Source organism: Lonchura striata, chromosome 2 (genome assembly GCF_050655825.1).
Source record: "Lonchura striata isolate lonStrDom1 chromosome 2, ASM5065582v1, whole genome shotgun sequence".
NCBI classification, from domain to species: domain Eukaryota; kingdom Metazoa; phylum Chordata; class Aves; order Passeriformes; family Estrildidae; genus Lonchura; species Lonchura striata.
Window position 1 is genome coordinate 94,484,677 of NC_140704.1, and position 14,262 is coordinate 94,498,938.

Here is a 14,262-nt window from a genome sequence, read left to right on the forward strand (position 1 = left end):
GGTCTATAAATGTAATTATATTGAAATTAATTAAGAAGTGAAGTAGTTTTCAGTTTCCAAATTCTTTTTAAAGCACTGTATAAACACATTAAAGTATCAATAACCAGTAAGAATCATATTTAATAAAGTAAACCTTGAAAAGTAAAAGTCCATAGCAATACTTTGTCAGCAATATCTAATATTGGAAGATAAACAAGCTTTTGGGAGAGGGTGTTGCCTTTATTTGAGACTGCTGAGGAATAATCATGCTTCCTCTTCTTTTCCCCTGGGGCCAGACAAATGGGGACAATGTGACCTGGCCTTCAGTTTTCTGGTTTGTAAAACTGGCATTATTGTGGGTATGTATACTTTTTTGCCCTACTTGAAATAATTGTACTTCATTCAAACCAAGCAAATTGACAGACAGAAACCTGGGAATAAATTACAAGTCTAAGAATTAATTTTTAAAAATTCATTTTGTGCTATTATACTTTGGTTTATAATCCACATAGTAATACTTTTTATCACAACAAAGGTATAGTAATTTAGGTTGTAAACATGGGGGTATTCTGTGCATATTTCGTAAGTCGGTGGAAAAAAAAGTAATTTTGTAAAATACAATGTAGTGTATTTTTATTCTATCTACTATATATAGGGGTTTTTAGGTGTTGATCAATTAATTTTTCCAGATTTTTTCACTACGGACTAAGAGAATCTAAACAAACCTTCGGAATGCAAGTGTACTCAAATATGCACATACATGTGTACACACAAAAAAACCTTGCAAGATTCATATACCTTGTTATAAATCAGCAAAAAATAAATCTCTAAAAAGTAGCTTCTACCCACTACCGAAAGCAAATATTCACATTGTTGTTCAAATCTGACAGCATTTTAAGTAACTGGTTACTAAAGTATTTAATAGAAATGTTTAAGTGCAGTCTTTGGGAGATGTAAGCACATGCTAAGGGTGAGATGCTGTTTTTTTTTCTATACACAGAATATATTGCATAGAGGTAGATATATTTCAAAAGAAAAAGAAGCTGCATTTAAAAAATTCAAGCAGTCTTAGTGAACTTTCCCATTTGTTCAGTTTATCAAATAAAAGGCATTTATCCCCACATTCATATGAAAAACATATATACTTTTGATCTCAAAATTGTGAAAAAGCTCTTTTTGGTCAATGAAACTTGGGACTTTGAATCACATTGCATTAAAAATGCAACCTAAAAGAAAGAAACTGCAAACCCCCTGACATATTGGTCTGTTCGTCTTCGTGTTTGTGAGGTATCCTATGCTCTCCCTGTCCAGTATGTCAAACACAACCTGTTTAAAACAGATTTCTAAGGGACATCTGGGGGAAACATGATGGTATTTCCTAACTTCTACTGAACAAGAGAAAACAGCTAAATATACCTTAAAATTTTACTAACTTATGAATGGAAAAATAATAACCTGTTAACTTATTGTACAATCAATGTTTCTCACAAATGTCTGGCCAAAAAAGCTGGAAGAATTCATTACATGGTTATGTATCCTTAAAATCCAAATACATTTTTCTTTTTATCTGAGGGAGGAGGGACACCCATGAAATTTAAAATCAAATGAAAATATAATGAGATTTTTAGTTATTTGTCCTCAGTAGATGAGGTAATTTTTCATATTTCCTAACTTGTAATTTACTGAAAAACCATATTTTGGGACTTGGCCAAGTACAATCATCCCATGCATTTGATATTTGCTCATATTTAACTGAATTAAGATACTTTCAGTGGGAACCTAAAGAGACCTAAAAAGAGTCAGAAACTTGGCCCGTGTGTGCCTGAAATAAGTTACATAGTGAGGTCTATAACCTCAGATTACCACCACCATTAGGAAGAGTCCTGGTTTTCTGATCCCCACTAGTTTTCTGACTCTGCTAGCCCTTTATTCCCCCAAACCCATATTGTCCCACCAAAACGAAGTTCTATCCAACACAAGTCATTAAAGTGGTCAAAATAGTTAATTTATAATTCAATAATATGTAAATATAATATACTTTATGTATTGATTTATTAATAATAATTTATAAATTATCAATATTATTAAGAAATAGTATTATGTGTGTCAATATTTCCTGATAGAAGCATTATCTATAGCCTTTGTAGAGAAGCATTTACAATCTACAGCTGCCATATAAAGATTAATAACAGCAATATATCTATGGCACAATAAGAGTATATCACTATTTGGTTCTGTGAGATTGTTCATACTGAAAATGCAATATAAATAGTTCAGAAGAGTAATTTTAATCCATTTAGGAAGAGATACATTAATAAATAATATCTTTTTTTAAAAAACCCTCACCCTACAATGGTGGTGTTTAGTCTGATGATTTTTATACTAAAAGAGATAACTTCAATTTGTTCTTTACCTCTTTCTAAAGACAGATTCATTCAAAACGCCTCAAAAACTTATTGGTTTAGAATTTTAGCAATAAAGGTGAAGGAGAAAAAGAAAAAATTCAGTAGTTAATCATTATCTTACTGAGGTTTGGGGAACTAATGTGTGTTACATCATTACATATTCAACACACTTTAAGTTAATAAATTTGAGACAAATAAAGAAGGAAATATTTATGTTAACTGTATCCCATTCAAGCTTGAGAATAATACCTTTAGCTGCTGAATAAATCTGTATGATGTTCCTCCTAATTCTTCTTTAAGACCCTCAGGTACGCATTCTAGAAAACACGAACATCATGTCCCAAGTATCAGCACCTCTCTGGCCTCACCATCTGTCTTGGGTAGTTCCATATTAATTCACAGATTCCTATAATATCTTTTTCATCCAAAATATATAGTTGTGTGTACCTCCATGATTCTTCTTGCTGACATTAAACTCAGAGAAAGTCCTCTGGAGGACCAGCTGTCCTTGCCTGGTACAATTCACAGACCTGCTAGCAGGTGGCGTTAGGAGCAGAGAATGCTCAGGGGACCAAAACCCAGCAAGTGTAAATACCAGTTCTGCTGTTCACTTGAGTAGCAGGAGGACTGGACTTGCTGCTTTTATAGCTTTCTTCCTCTGTTACCTGGTTCTGAAAGTTCAAGCTCATTTCAAAGCTCAAGATCTACCTTTCTAGATGACAATGTGCATTCCTGACTGACTGCAAGGAGACTGCCTTATAATTCACTTGCCTTTTATTTCTAACTTTTTTGTTTAGAAAATCTGCAGATCACCTCTAAAATTGTTTCCAAATACTGGTGTGCCACTATCTAGGTAATAAGTGATCAGCTAATATTTAAATGTTTTCCATACTCCATCAATTATTGTGGAGTGCAAAGTATATCAATTCAGTGGCCTTCTTCAACAGTTCCTACTTGCTGGGAAAGTAAGAGGGTTTAGTACTCCATGCTCAAGTTTGATATTCCAGTAGCCCCAATCACCTATTAAGCACTCTATTCAAATGACATTACAGCTCAATTTCATAAAGACAACAGCTGCATTTTAGAAGCTCCTTCATAAATAAAGCCTAAAGCCATGGTGTTAAAGTTTTGTAAGAATGCAGTCTATATGTTTGTCACTTAGCTGGTTGTGTTCTCCCAGTAGACTCCCTTTTTCAGCAAAATCTAAATTAAATACATTAAATAGTTAAGATCCTTAGATTTCTGCAGAATTAAGGTATGTATAACTGCCCAACATACACGTCAGTTGCTCACCTTCTTCCTATCCACTTGGTTATCCTGATAGGATCAGTAAATAATTTTTTAAAAAAGCTTATCTAGCTAGAACATTGTGAATTAAATACTTGCTCACTCATTCACTTGCTAGGAAAGCCCTATTTTAGGTGGCAAATGCAGATTAAGTTGTTTTATATTGATACATAAAGAAGAATATAATTAATATTGAATCAACTTAAATTATGTAATTCTGGAAAAACTAAAAGGAGTCTGATAAAAAAATGTTAATTTGACTTTACCAACTAGTCAGTTAACTACAGATTATTAAGAGAAAGCTACCAGACACTCTTATAAAGAGCATGCAGTACAAATCTGAAGTAAATAAAAGACAGCTTAAAAATGCCTAGTTTCAAAGGGTGAAAGCAGACATACTAGTACTATGTATGTATGTATGAATAACTTGAATAGTATTAAAACAATGGTATAATTCTTAAATTCCAATACTATCAAGCTAAGAAAGGGCAGGATTAGAACTGCTACCAGAGATGCTATTTTGCAATCACAAAAACTTTTCTTCAGTTTTGCATTACAAAGCGTCTTGAAAATTTTAGATAATAACATCTTTTTTTTTTTTTAATTCTTTTGTTTTACAGTGTACTGGCCACCTAAGAAAAACAGATCAGTACAATGAAAACAGCTGTTTTTGTGGGATTTGGGCCTTGTTTGCTTTTAGATGTTGGATTGTGTGTAGGAAATTTTGACAATGAGTCTTTTTTGGCATACATATTTTTATTAATTCAATATTTAACTATACTAATTTGTATGAACAAAAAACCCCCAAGCAAACATCAGAAAATTCCATTACTGCACTTACTCACTCCTGTGTCAAATATATAGATGCAAATGCTGATACCTACCTCTTATACCTCTGCTTGGATCAGATAAGTTTTTACACGAATTCCTTTTCTAGTCTTGTGCCAATTTTACAGGCCAGAAAAAATTATTAGTTCTCTCAGTTTTCCCTGGGCATCTAATAAACATGCAAAATCTTTCTTGTTTCTTCTAAATGAATGCTGTGAAGGAGATAATATTGTTTAGAGTTGGGGGGCAGAGAGTAAGAGATATTTTCCACTTTCTAGCAAAGGTCTGTATAGCACTTTAGCCAAAAAGAACTAAACAACTTGAGGAACTGATTTTGGTAAAGACTTTCTTCCAGGTAAGAGGAAGACAACAGACAGCTAAGGAGTACTGTACATATAACACAACTCACCCTCAAATGGGATCAAAATTTTTTGTAGGAATTATGGTGATACCAGCTGCTTATTACCATATTAGCTGTAATCATAAATAGGAAGTAGTTTACATCATCTCAGCAAAGTTGTTCATTTCACAGTGGATTGGATTCAGGACTCTCTCTTCCCCTTTGATTTAAGCAGTACATTTCAAAACTACTTACATCAACATCTGATACTTCATGTCTTGAAGTGATGTTCAACCACAACAGGTTAAGTTATTAAAATGAAATGATGAACACATTTTTGAAAGAATGCATACATTCTGGAAGGCTTCTTGTGTCATGCACACCTGCATGGGCAACCTAAGCTGAATTTATCCTGCAACCAGAGAATGCCTTGCAGCTTCACAAAATTGCTCATTAATGAGACTAGATCAAAGTCAAAGCAAGGATCATGAACCACCAACTTGCCTTGCAGCCAATTTGCATTCTTCCTTCCCTCTTCATTTATCTCCCTTCTTTTGCTTTCCAGCCTCCAGGCATTATATGAACATTAGGGGAAAGCATGTGCTCTCCTTTTTATGTGTACACAGCAAAAGATACATAAATACATTAACTGTGTTATAACTCCCGACTCCTCTCAACATTTTCAGTGCTTTGTATAAAATATTTTATTATAATTATAGCTTTTTTCCTTTTCTCAACAATGATGCTTTATTGTCTAAACTGTACTTTAGCAAAAAACCAATTCTAGATGAATAGAAACAGACAGATGATTTAGATATTGAAAGTCCATTAACAAATCTTAATGGCCCCAAACTATTAATAGACAAAATCTCTGGCTTTGATAAGGGTAGAAGTAAATTTCCAAGTTTTCCAAGAAAAATGTGTAGTGAGGAATTCTGTTTTACTTTCAACTAAAATAGCAGAACACCGCAAATGAAGGACTGCAACTTGTTACTATCGGTCAATTTTCAGCCCTTTTCTGGGTAAAGACAATAAAAGCTGAATAAGAAACTCAAAACTTCTAGCCTGTAACAGCATCAGACCATGGACTTGTTCTAAGGTTACAAAGTCAGCAAAGTTAATAATGCTTCACAAGCAACAACAGCTCTTAGTTCTGTTAGCAAAATACCCTCAAGTACACAGGGAAAGAGAACATGCTCAGGAGCTAGTCACGGTTTAGAAGTAAAAAGAGATGTTGTTAGGAATGGTACAGTAAACTCAGCTGTGTTGCTCTTTTCACCCATGTGTATAGTTTTTCAGATCTCTTTTTGTTCCCAAACACTCCAAATGTTTTTTGGGTTTTTTTTCTCTAAAATAGACAACATTGCCCTCCTTCTGCTAGGAGCATTACATCTACAAGCATTACACTATACTCATAAAGTGGAATGTGTGTGTGTGAAGAACTGGTAAGAAAAAAGCCAGTTTCAGTTGTAAGATTAAATTTTTGAAGTAAAATTCCTCTGCATAAAAAAAAAAAAACCAACAAAAAAAACCTATTCACTAATTAGCTGTTTAATACTATCAGCTGAGAGGAAATGAAGAAAACTATCCTCTCAAACCAGGTGCTACCTCCAGGGCACGATAGAAACATGTTGGCAGAAGAGTGAGGAAACTTGTCCTAGTGCTCCTGGGCTATGCCTAGGGAAGTATTTTTTTCATGTGCAATAAATTTACTAAAAATGGCATAAGAAGAAAAAAATGATGAAACATCTTGACAGTTTCTTTTAAAGTTCGTCAAAGATTTATTAAATTATTGGAAGTGCAGCAAGCCTGTCAAGGTGTGGATGGCTGTGTGCCTGAAAATCTTTATATGCTGTCCATTACAGCTAATCCAGCCCCAGGCTGGATTAATTTGTATGATGTTAAAAAACCCTTCCAGCTACCCAAAGGTGTCAAAGTAGGCTAGAGCACACAGTGCTTGAGAATACAGCCATCACCACTGCACTGCATAATACAACCAGGTGTCCACACTCTTAATCCTATACAAGCTTTTTCTGCAATATCAAGGCTAAATGCTGGCCTTCTCTGCAGACACAAAGGAAGACAATTTAAAGGGTTGAGCTGATGGTGGAGGAAACTTCCCCAGATTTTGCACAGAGCAAAGAGCAACCTAGGACTTGTACACCCATAACTGTTGACAGGTAAGCTAGGAAAGACTTCCATTTGTTTCAACAATAAAGAGTGACATCTTATTTATTCCTAAAATAGGGAAAATTCATTAGTCACTCTTATATTTAAGGCTATTGTTCAATTTTCTTTTCTTTTCAGATCCCAAAGACTATCAAAGAGGCACTTTACTTTTGACAACAGTAATGTACCAGAATTACATGGCATATTAAAATAATTGCCTAAACATCTTAAAAGTGCCATAAGAGAGAAAATTTGGGAGGTTTGAGTTTTTAAATTATCTTTATAAGTCTATGGAGTTGTACCATGAACTTGAAATATAGAAGAGAATGTCAGTAATAACAAACAACATATTTCACCTGTCAAGTATGGATGCACAATGGAAAGGGGTGAAATCACCAAACATAACAAATACATGTTAATATTTTAAGTAGGATAACCTAAGATTCTGATTTTTTTTGTGTGTGTCTCAGCACTTGGGACTGTAAGTGAAAAACATCAACACTTCAAGAGTCATACTATTAATAACAGAATTTTCACCATTTTGTGTATGTTTCAGGAAATAAAATAGGCTTGCTAAACTAATTTCCTTCTTCCTGATTACTGGTAGGCCTATTGCCATTGTAGTAGCCCATCCCAATCCCAATATGACCACATTTATCATTAAAATTAGATGCACAACTCCATATTCCTTTGATTAGCTTCTAGCTTCTACACCAGTGAATTACTTCATAGCTGAAGGGGAGTATGCTGCAACCCTGCACTACTAGAATTGATAACAATTTAGAAGTATGAGTATTTTCCCCAACCCTTATATATTCTGAATGACCAAGATGTTAGCATAAGTATAACTCATTGATTGAAAGTTGTACTTTAGACACAAGGCCATACTTTTCATGTCCTGGGTCTATGTCACATTTTAACCAGGAAGACACAAAATGTGATGTATTGGTGATGGTTCACTTTCACAAGTAGGATTATGCAGAGACTTGATCCTCGTCAGTAGCTAACCCCCCATCCAGACACTCATTCATACACTCACAGAAAGCTGGGGAAAAGAATGAAGGGTAAAAGCAAGAAAAACTCATTGTTCAAGATAAAGTTGCATACATGAAGGAAAAGCAAAACAAAAACCACAACAACAATCATCTACCAACTCACAGCACCAGATTACTCCCCACCTCATTTTTATCACTGAGCATAACATCACAAGGTATGGGGTACTCTTTGGTCAGTTGAACCACTGGTTCAGTCACAAATTTGAAACACAGCACCATGCAAGCTGCTCCTTCCCCAGCAGAACCAGTACAGAGTACCACAAAAAGTTTCCTATTATGAACTCCTAACAAACACACATTTCCTGATCCAAAAGGTGGACTCACAATGTTGATTTATGTGCTAGAGGTACTCTGCAATAAATAGGGGATAGAGAACCTTATAGTCTGCAGTTTACAATATGAAATATGCAAACAAGCTTGTAAAAGCTACCAATGAAATAGCTGATTCTTGATGGATATTTGAACCAAATTGTTTTTGTTTTTTTGGGGTTTTTTTGTTTTGTTTTTTTTTTTGTAAGCAGCAATCTCTCCTTAGCCTTTTAAATACAGATGAGGTTGTGGTTGTGATCTATCTTTAGAATACTGTTCTATGTATGGAGCTCCAGAAAGGAATTATACCCTCCTTGGTCTTGGAATGGGAGGAAAAGACTCACTGAATAATATTAGGCCAAAGTTGCCGAGTTAGAGGATATGAGAAATGCAAAAAATCCAGAGAAAAGGTCCATTAATTATAAAGCTGATTTTTATAAGTTTTTCTCATGAAGTTAGGCACTTCAATTCCATGTTAACAGATGTTCAGAGGACTTTGGTGGCTCTGCCCTATGACTTGGCCATCCCTTCTGTTAAATTTGTTTTAAATTATATACATATATACGTACATACATATATGTAACATTTTACCTTAGTCATTGTAGTATTACACAAAGAAACAGTTTGGAATATGCTGAATTGAAAGTCTGTCAAGGTAGATACAAAAAAATGTAACTGAAGCAAAAAGATGCAAGAGGTATTGTAAATGGGAGGGTGGAAATAGACTTGGCCATCCCTTCTGTTAAATTTGTTTTAAATTATATACATATATACGTACATACATATATGTAACATTTTACCTTAGTCATTGTAGTATTACACAAAGAAACAGTTTGGAGTATGCTGAATTGAAAGTCTGTCAAGGTAGATACAAAAAAATGTAACTGAAGCAAAAAGATGCAAGAGGTATTGTAAATGGGAGGGTGGAAATAGAAGCTGAATAAGGACAGAGGAAGAACCATTCCACAAGTTTTGAGAAAGAGAACTTTAGGCATTAGTAGGCTGTGACTAATAACTATGTGTCTATCTCAGTACATACTTTCTTCGTCCTTTTAGTTTTATTCACTACTTGCCCCTACAGGTCCATTATTCCAGAAAACTGCTGATATTTTGTAACAGTATAAGCACCATTTAAATTCATTCCAAGTAATCAAACTTGTCAAGACTTTTTCACTGATTGCATGTACTACAGATCCTTTACAGAACAAACATCAGTGAGGATGGTAGGGCTTGAATATTACTTGAGGGGATAATCTATGTGTCCCAAAACAATGAAACCCAAAATTGACACAGAACGTATTTGGTTAACTTTATCAAACTAGGAGAAAATATAATCAAGATGAAAGTAAAGCTGCTTATAAACTCAATTATTTACACTTTGGGACTAGTCTTCCAAGTCTGTTCTACATACAGATTTGAAAACAAGAGCACTATGCAGAGGTATCTTGGAGAGCTAGGCTTCTTGATCGATTGGCCAATAAACTGGAGCTCAGTTTATTAGGTCTACCCAAAAAAAGCTGGCCCAGAGACTTTCAAAAAAGAGAAAATAAATGCTTGTAATAAAAAAAGGAGAAAGAACTGCTTCTGTCAAAGAATAATGATGACAGGAAAACACAGATTATTGTAAACCTTAAGAGGAGTAAATTTATTCTAGAATTTAGTGTCTACCAGTAAACATTAGTAAAATCACAATCAGTGAGAGTGAGAATGTGCTACTTTTAAGATGACCTTGATGCCTAGTAAAGTTATGGAACAGATCACCTTGAGTGTGATCACATGGGACATATAGAACAACCAAGGAATGAGATCCAGCCAGCCCAAGTTCAGGAAAGACATTTCCTGACTGACTTGATTTTCCTTTATGACCAGATGACCCATCTGCTGGATGAGAGACAGGCTGTGCATGGGTTTATCTGGACTTCAGCAAAGACTTCAACACCATCTCCCACAGCACCCTCCTGGAAAAGCTGGCAGCCCATGGCTTGGAGAGGTGGGACCTTTGCTGGGTTAGCAACTGGCTGGGTTAGGAACAGGCCCAGAGTGGTAGGAAATGGTGCTGCATCCAGATGTCATCCAGTCACTGGTGGTGTGCCCCAGGGATCAGTGTTGGATGCATTCTGGCTTAATATCTTTACTGATGATCTGGATGAGGGATTGAGTCCACCACTATCATATTTGCAGATGACACTAAGTTGGGTCAGAGTGCCAGTTTGCTGGAGGTTAGGAAGGCCCTGCAGAGGATCTGTGACAGTTTGGACAGATGGGCAGATGCAGCCCTGGGGTCCTGTGACCACTGGGAATGCCACAGGGTCAGGTCCGCAGGAGCTGGACAGCTATAGCAAGGCTTCCACCGTCGGCAGGATGACGCTCAGGAGGCTTTATTTTCTCGAGGGTTTATTGTAGGGGAAGGCGAAGTAAGGAGCGAAGGGAAACAAGCTCTCTGGAAGGGAGCTCGCTCTGAGAGCCAAGAGCTGAGGGTGGGGTAAGGTATAGATCAGCAGCAGGGATGGCGGGTCAGTGTATACAGCAACCAGTGGGGGATAGGTTCAAGGGTGGAGTAAAGGATGAGTGACAGGGTAGCAACCAATGGGGACAAGGGGAAGGAGTGGCTACAAGGAAGGGACCAATGGGGGTACAGAGAACAAAGAACTTTCCAGAACTGAGGAACAGCTTACATAATGATAGACAGGAACAAGGGGAAGGTATAACAAAAGATTGACATTGGGGGAGGCGGGAACTCACACATCAGTTGCCTCCCATGGCATTGCAGGGGGACTGTTTCCAGAACCCACTCCCACAGGCAGAGACCAATGACATGAGATTCAACCAAATACCGGGTCTTACACTTTGGCCATAAAAATGCCCAGGCTTTTCACCCCCCAGGTTGGGGCAGCAGTGGCTGGAAAGTGGCCAAGGGGGAAAGGACCTGGGGGTTTCTGGTCAGCAGTGGCTGAACATGAGACAGCAGTGTGACAAAGGAATCCTGGACTGTATCAGGACAATTGTGGCTGGCAGGGCTACAGGCTGCTCCTGTACTTGTCACTGGTGAGGCTACAGCTCAAGTACTGTGTCCAGTTCTGGGCCTCTCAATTCAGGAAGGACATGGAGAGAAAGGTCAATAGAAGAGCGGTGAAGCTGGTGAAGTGTCTGGAGCACAAGTCCTGTGAGAGGCAGCAAAGGGAGCTGGGAATATTTAACCTGGAGAAAGGGATGCACAGGAGTGACCTTTATTGCTCTCTACAACAACCTGAAAGGAGGGTGTAGCCAGGTGGGGGTAGCCTCTTCTCCTAGGCAACCAGCAACAGTATGAAAGGACATAGTCTTAAGCTGCACCATGGGAGCTTTAGGTTGGACATTAAAAAATTTCTTCACGAGAGTGGTTAGACATGGGAATGAGCTGCCCAGGGTGTTGGTAGAGTCACCATCCATGGAGATACTTAAGGAAAGACTGGATTTGGCACTAAGGGCCATGGGCTAGTTGACAAGGCCGCAGGTTGGACTTGATGAACTCAGAGGTTTTTTCCAGCCTAATTGATTATGTGATTTTGTGACGTAAGCACATGAGCAATGAGATGTCTACTGAACTTAGTTTTTCTATATGTGAATGTCCTTAACTAAAAATATTTATCTTTACCCCAAAAAATGCCAACAGCACAGTTCTCCATTTGTTTTTGATTGTCTATCCTAACCAATGGCTGACTTTAAAGAATACAGCAGTCTGCTTAATCTTTACTCACATCCATAATGCTAGTACAGAATAGAGAACAGAGAGGAAAAGAGAAGGGAAGCTATATAACACAGGATAATCTCAGCAATCAAAGCACCAGGGAATTGCTTTAACTGCAACAACTGAGAAAAAAAGGTAGAGAAACTGAATCCAAAAGCAATGTATTTTAGCCAGAGGTGTCAGAAGTAATATCATTTGACTCAGACTTGACAGTTTAGTGCAGTGGTAACTCTCCTCTAAACTTAAGTGCCTTTGTACATTTCTCAGTGCAATCCTATTCTTCTGTGCTATTATTGAAGCTGCACATGCATTGGTATGTCTCTTTCTCTTTAGTTTCTTTTATGGTTATGACTAGTGTGTAATGTATTTTTCTCACTGTTCCCCCTGTAATGATCTCTGTCTGCTACCAAGTCCAGAGTGCAAACAAGATGTGACATTACTGCAATGCAGCCATGTTTAAATTGAAATATCATTGGAAGGACAACACATTTCAGCCCCCTGCCTTACAGTACTGATGAGTTATGAATGCAATAGCCATTGTTTACTATTTTCATATGAAAACAATTAATGGTTGAATGGGGATGGTATTTAATAAAAGCCTTTACAGCTGATAATCAGTTGATGTATCATAGTCATGGCCTTCGAAAAATATTTTAAAATAAAACTGCATTTGTCATAAAGTAGATCAGCACATTTCTGTCTTGTTTAATAAGTAAATATTACATCTAAAGCTTCTCATTTTATTTTAACTTTCTGTAGAGAATAAAGATTAATGTGAATTTAAAAACAAGTCTAGGAAAAAACACCAAAGAGCAGCTACAAGTTTGATCTTTGTCTGCATCACAAGAGGGAGAGAAAAGTTGGTTGCAATAGTGTAAGTAAGAATTCTATCCTTTTGTTAGGATAAATTCCACATCAGAACTACTCCACACTCCAGACAGAGTACAGTAAAGCTAGAAAACCAAGCATTAACATAGAATGAAAACATGGGATGTTGCAGTAGAGCTGGACTCACCACAGCTCTTATGAGGAAGAAGGCCTGATAAATCTAAATGAATGGCTATCATGGCCCTCACCAACTACTTCTGTTTGGATCAACTGAATATGACCTGTCTATACTTCTTTGTTTCCATACATAGAGTAGGTCTAGTATTGTCCTTACAAAAGTTAGGACAGAGATTGAAACAAACTTTCATTTCCCTTTCTCCACAGAGGAACAAATATCCTTATTGTTCAACATAACCCCCCCAAAAAACCCCAAAAAAACCCAACCCCAGAAACATACCAATACTTCCCACCAACACACAGAACCTGTTAATACATCAATATATTGAAATGGAAGTTAATATTCTGGAGAACTGAGACAAATGGTAGCCTGTGGCCATCCAGGACTTTCTCATGATTCTTCTACCTAACTACTCTACATACTGGTGGTTTTGTTCATAACCCTTGAACTCCCCCACTCTCAATTTCTCCCCTCCCAAAAAAAGGAAAAAAAATCTACTATAGACTGCAAACAAATGCAGCAGATATCACAATGACATAGTCCTTCAGATATTTAGGTAATGTACCAAGTTCTTTTCCTTTTCCAAAGGAAGGTGAGAGATAATGTTGGGGTAATTTGGAGACAGTGTCTTGAGCAAAATTGTATAGTCCTTTACTTCCTTCCCACCTGATATCTTTGGCTTTTGCTACAGAAACTTTGCTACAAAGTTAATTCTAAAATCCATTAATACTTGTTTGTCAGGTTATATTTCATAGTTTCTAGTTCACATTAAAAAGAAAGACTACCATATAATTTTGGGGTAACACGAATACTAAATTAAACACAACTCATAGTAAGTAATACAAACAATAATAAGAAATCACTGAAGTACTATAAACAGTTTTAATCAGACTTAGAGAGTAAAAATACCTGTGTTCTTCATTATTTTAGCCTAAAAGTTTATGAACTCCTTTTAGCAAAAGGGGCTGGATAGCATTTGTGAAACCATGCAATAGTCTCATGGGCAAAAACAATTTTATGTAAATCTTTTCTGACAAATGTTGTCTAATCTGTACTTTAACAGGTCCAGCAGTGAAAGTTCTGTAGACCCCCCAAGCAGTCTATTCCAACATTTGCCTCTCACAACCTGTCTTTCCCTTCCAATCTCCAACTTTCAT